We start from the raw sequence: 6393 nt of genomic DNA on the forward strand, positions 1-6393 counted from the left end.
TCCACTGGGGGCATAGTGAGTCTGATTGTCCTTTGGGAACTCAATGGGCCTCCAACCAGCAGAGTGTTTTACTTTCCATCTAATCTCCAAGTCACTAATCAAAATGAGGACTGTAGCACATAAGAAGAAAATTCATCATGAAGGACTCCAAGTCTGTGAAAATTTTCTCATATATATGTGGCCAATTGTAGTCAGTCTCTGAAACAAGTTATGTTTTATGTGTATGTGTGTGTTTGTTGAGAAAGGACCACACTTCATTTGTGTGGGGAGGACAAGAGGTACCCTATAAAAGTCTGTGGATTCTGCAAGATTATAGCTGTACCACTTTTGTATTGATTAACACCTGGCAAATTCCTTTCCCTCTCTAGCAGCCAATTACTTCTCTGAAAAGAATAAAATAGGGATGATAATAGTACTAAATTCACAGGGTCATTGAAAAGATTAAGGGCAATAATGTATGTGCATTGCAAACTATAAAAAAATACATATATTAATATATTTTAATAAAGCCAGTGAAAAAGACAAATCAAGCTGAATCTAAAGGAACCCTATTGCTACCTGCATCAGCAAATCAAGATAACACAGTTGCTGTTTTTTTTTTCAATAATAGCTCGAAGGCAACTAATAGTATAACCTCTATCACAGGTAGTTTCTGAGTTGGTGTCACTTTAGAAATGTCTTAGGGGACAGATTTTCCTGGAGGATGAAATGGCAACTCACTCCAGTGTTCTTGCCTGGGAAATCCCATGGACAGAGGAGCCTGGCAGGCTACTCTCTATGAGGTCACAGAGTCAGACACGACTGGACATGCACGCAAAAAAAGGGAGATAGATTTTATGAAAATGTTTGTCTTACCTTCCTTTAATGAGAAGTATTTTCCCAGTTTTGGTCTTAACTTTCTATTTTTTAAACTGTTGCTCTTTTTTAAAAGTCACTCTTTTCATACCTAGCACAGCCATGACTCGAGGTCCCAAGAAGCGTGTAGCAACTCCAAAACATTGGATGCTGGATAAAGTGACTGGTGTGTTTGCCCCTCCTCCATCTACCTGTCCCCACAAGCTGAGGGAATGTCTCCCCCTAACCATTTCCTTAAGGAATGGACTTAAGTATGCCCCAACAGGAGATGAAGTAAAGAAGATTTGCATGCAGCATTCCATTAAGATGGATGGCAAAGTCCACACCAATATAACCTACCCTGCTGGTTTTATGGATGTCATTAGCATTGATAAGACTGGAGAGAATTTTTGTTTGATCTATGACACCAGTGGTCGTTTTGCTGTTCATCGTATTACACCTGAGGAGGCCAAGTATAAACTGTACAAAGTAAGAAAGATCTTTGTGGGGACAAAAGGAATCCCTCATCTGGTGACCCATGATGCTTGCACCATCCGTAAGCCTGATCCCCTCCTCAAGGTGAACGACACCATTCAAATTGACTTGGACACAGGCAAGATTACTGATTTCATCAAATTTGACACAGGTAATGTGTGCATGGTGACTGGAGGAGCTAACCTGGGAAGAATTGGCGTGATTACCAGCCGGGAGAGAAATCCAGGTTCCTTTGATGTAGTTCATGTGAAAGATGTGAACGGCAACAGCTTTGCCAACAGCTCTCGAACATCTTCCTTACTGGCAAAGGCAACAAACCATGGATCTCTCTTCCCCGTGGGAAGGGTATTTGCTTTACCACTGCTGAGGAGAGAGACAAGAGACTGGCAGCCAAACAGAGCATGGGATAAAACGATCTCTGGGTGATGTGATTGAAGAAGTCTTTGTACCTAATTAAAGATAATTCCAAGTGATCAATTTAAAAAAAAGAAAAAGAAACTCAACTACTAAAGTTAGAAATGGGTGTGGCGGCCTCTTAAGGAAAAGGCATGCTATTTGATAAAAATCTCAGCTCTTTTTTTTTTTTCCATTTATTTTTATTAGTTGGAGGCTAATTACTTTACTACATTGCAGTGGTTTTTGTCATACATTGAAATGAATTAGCCATGGATTTACATGTATTCCCCATCCCGGTCCCCCCTCCCACCTCCCTCTCCACCCCATCCCTCTGGGTCTTCCCAGTGCACCAGGCCCGAGCACTTGTCTCATGCATCCAACCTGGGCTGGTAATCTGTTTCACCCTAGATATACATGTTTTGATGCTGTTCTATTGAAACATCCCACCCTCACCTTCTCCCACAGAGTCCGCAAGTCTGTTCTATACATCTGAGTCTCTTTTTCTTTTTTTGCATATAGGGTTATCATTACCATCTTTCTAAATTCCATATATATGTGTTAGTATACTGTAATGGTCTTTATCTTTCTGGCTTACTTCGCTCTGTATAATGGGCTCCAGTCTCACCCATCTCATTAGAACTGATTCAAATGAATTCTTTTTAATGGCTGAGTAATATTCCATGGTGTATATGTACCACAGCTTCCTCATCCATTTGTCTGCTGATGGGCATCTAGGTTGCTTCCATGTCCTGGCTATTATAAACAGTGCTGTGATGAACATTGGGGTGCACGTGTCTCTTTCGGATCTGGTTTCCTCAGTGTGTATGCCTAGAAGTGGTATTGCTGGGTCATATGGCAGATCTATTTCCAGCTTTTTAAGGAATCTCCACACTGTTTTCCATAGTGGCTGTACTAGTTTGCATTCCCACCAACAGTGTAAGAGGGTTCCCTTTTCTCCATACCCTCTCCAGCATTTATTGCTTGTAGACTTTTGGATAGCAGCCATCCTGACTGGCGTGTAATGGTACCTCATTGTGGTTTTGATTTGCATTTCTCTGATAATGAGTGATGTTGAGCAACCTCTTTAACAAGTGGTGCTGGGAAAACTGGTCAACCACCTGTAAAAGAATGAAACTAGAACACTTTCTAACACCATACACAAAAATAAACTCAAAATGGATTAAAGATCTAAATGTAAGACCAGAAACTATAAAACTCCTAGAGGAGAACATAGGCGAAACACTCTCCGACATAAATCACAGCAGGATCCTCTGTGACCCAGATCCCAGAATTTTAGAAACAAAAGCAAAAATAAACAAATGGGACCTAATGAAACTTAAAAGCTTTTGCACAACAAAGGAAATGATAATCAAGGTGAAAAGACAGCCCTCAGATTGGGAGAAAATAATAGCAAATGAAGCAACAGACAAAGGATTAATCTCAAAAATATACAAGCAACTCCTTCAGCTCAATTCCAGAAAAATAAATGACCCAATCAAAAAATGGGCCAAAGAACTAAACAGACATTTCTCCAAGGAAGACATACGGATGGCAAAAAAACACATGAAAAAATGTCAGCTCTTTTGATAGTTCTTAGCTCAGGTTAACTAACATTCAAGAATACATTGATTTTTTTTTTCAGTTGTGTCATTTAAAACTGCCAATGTTATCCATTCCAAGGTTTACCTTTATTGTTATCAGCCTACTCTGTCATCACCCAAAATTAAATTACTGGCTTTCCTCAAATTTTTCTTATTTTTGATCAGATAAAATTTGCCTTCTTTGCAGTTTCAAGATGAATAGGGTGTACATGGAATTTGGGCTTCGTGTTGATTGAAAGTATAGCTCTCTAGCAACAAGGATCTTGCTGGCTGACTTCTGTTACATGTAAACACAAGCAGAACAGAAAGAAAAATGTGTTACACACTTGTATGTGTTAGCTCAGACTACCATAACATAGTAACAGGAGTTGGATGGTTTAAACAACAGACTGATATCTCGTAGTTGTGAAATCTGTAAAGTCCACAAACAAGGTGCAGGATGATTTGGTTCTTGACTAGGGCTTTCCTGCTAGAGTGTAATAGGTGTATTCTCATTATGTCCTCATGTTGAGGGGAGAGAGAGAGGAAGAGAGAAATAGAGAGGGGGGAGAGAGAATGGGAGAGGGAAAGAGAAAGAGAAGTAAAGTGAGAGAGAAGAAGCCAGCAAGCTCCCTGGTCTTTATAAGGGCACTAATTCCATCATGGGGGCTCCATCCTCATGACCTAATTAGTTCCAAAGCCCCCAGCTTCTAATACCATCGCATTAGAAATCGTATGAATTTCTTCAACGTATGAATTCTAGGGGAGCAGGAATCAGTCCTAGCACTGTAGAAAGAGACAGCTTCTCTGCAGCAAATCCTCAAATGGGACTGCGCTTGCTTGCTTTGGAGACAAAACATAAATAATTAATTATTCCAAAGCTGGCTGAACAGTAGAGGAACTAAATAGAATTTCCTCAATGACTCTTGAAAACAAAGTGGTCTTAGGACTCCCCTGATACAAGGATGATTTGAAGAAGGAATAGCTTGTGAATGCTTGTAAAATCTCATTTTGATAAATTTGAGAGATGGAAGTGGCATTGCTACATTCCAATTATATTTAAATGGAATGATATTAAAGCACAGAGGTGGTGTTACTGGGCAGAATTTGGTTTATCTAAATAAAGCTGGCATTGTTATGTACTGGTTCTTCCATTTCTTCTTCATTTTCATCTCCTTTCCTCTGCACCGTGTTGAGGTACTTGCCTTGGAGATATTCTTTCCCTGACCTCTAGTTCTGACAATTTCCCCACTCTCATTTATTTTCAACCTCCTTCACTCCTCTGGGCCCCTAATATAACAATACTGATACAGTAGACAGCACTAATTCTGAACCATAACCGTGTTTTCATTCAGCAGATCCACTGTTATGTGGACAGAGACTTGTTGAACACATCTGTTCTACAGGATTTTTCATTTAAAATAATTTTCTGAAACCACATCAGCAAAGTACTACTGTGATAAACTATCCCGAAAGATATGGATGTAGTTTTGCTAATCACAACTTTAAATTAAAATGGTGTGTAATCATAGGATTCTACCTGTATTCATTTGTTCTCACGTGTTTATGAAGTCAAACTCCGAGCTAGTGTTATTTAGATGTGGATTTCATGTTCTTCCCTCACCTAATCATTGAACTAGGCCTTAATGGGGTTGCTGGCATTCAGTGGCAAGGCTATTAGCCTTGGTGAGGAGGAAAGTTTGTGGAAAAACACACTGCTTTATGCTAGATTAGCTATTAACCCTTTCTTCAAAAATTGTACCCAGTTTCTCCTGTGATAAACTTATGATGGAGTCTATAAGATGCAAGAGCCTGAATAATATCATTCTAATAGTCTGCCATTGGTTGCCTTGATTAGAGAGGTTAACATTAGTCCTTGAATAATACTCCTTGCTTGTTTTCCAAAGTCCTACAAAGTGCAAAGTGCAACTAAAGGCACAACGCAACACTTTCTGATCTTGAATTTCAGATGAGTGATACCCAAAAGCAGGGGTCCCCAGCCCCCAGGCCATGGATTCTTACATGTCTGTAGCTTGTTAGGAACAAAGCTGCTCAGCAGGATGTGAGTAGCAGGTGAGGGAGTGAAGTTTCACCCGTATTTACAGCCACACCCCATCACTTGCATTGTCACATGAGCTCTGCCGCCTGTCAGATCAAGGGTGACATAAGAAATGTAGTGCGCCAGAATCATGCCAAAACCATCACATACACACTCCGGGTCCGTGGAAAAATTGTCTTCCACAAAACTGATTCCTGGTGCCAAAACTGTTGGGGACCAGTGCCCAAAGGGAATTGCAGCATTTTATATCTGCCTGTAGCTAGTTCCAGGACGGTTTCCTTTGAAGAGAAACTTAGCTCTAGGTGGGCAGTCACTGAAATTGCTGGTATGGACTTTAGCCATGTTAGTTTAGTACAGTGACTCTTAAATAGGGTTATTTTATCCCTCTTCTTCACTGCAACCAAGGGCATTTGGTGCTGTGTAGAGACATCCTGGCAGCTAGAACTTGGGGGAGGTGGTGTATCTAGTGAGCAGAGGCCACAGATGGTGCCCAACGTGAGACAATGCCCAGGACAGTCCTACAGGACAAAGAATGATCTGACCCCAAAGGCTAATAGTGCTGAGACTGAGAAGCCTGGTTTCAATAAAGAGTGTGTTTGGACCTTAGCAGTTAAGAGGCTAAAAGAGTACGGCAGCCCAGACTATGGACTATAACGCAGCTACCAAACAGTGACTTAGAGCTATGCGTCTCAATTTGTAGAGCTGTTAAAGATGCACTAAGTGGATAAAAGCAAGTTACAAGTGATGATGATAATAATTATTATTATAACCAATCTTTATTGAGAAGTTACTCGGTCATTACATTAAATGCTTTAATTACATCATCCCATTAAATTCTTCCAACAATATGGGGTATACATTATTATTAACCCTGCCTTTCTATCCACTGACACTGAGGCATGGAGAAATTAGGTGAAGTTGCCTAAAATCACACATGTTACAGCCTCCAGAGCTCACTTGCATCATCACTTCGTGTGTGCTGTGTATGTTAAGTCGCTTCAGTCGTGTCCGACTCTTTGTGATGCCATG

General features: G+C 40.5%; 1 pseudogene; it reads left to right on the plus strand.

Moving 5' to 3' along the window:
- Positions 1-957: 957 nt before the first annotated feature.
- On the plus strand, positions 958-1739 carry LOC110143062 (small ribosomal subunit protein eS4, X isoform-like; annotated as a pseudogene).
- The last annotated feature ends 4654 nt before the right edge of the window (positions 1740-6393 follow it).

This window comes from Odocoileus virginianus, chromosome 25 (genome assembly GCF_023699985.2).
Source record: "Odocoileus virginianus isolate 20LAN1187 ecotype Illinois chromosome 25, Ovbor_1.2, whole genome shotgun sequence".
In the NCBI taxonomy this organism is placed as follows: domain Eukaryota; kingdom Metazoa; phylum Chordata; class Mammalia; order Artiodactyla; family Cervidae; genus Odocoileus; species Odocoileus virginianus.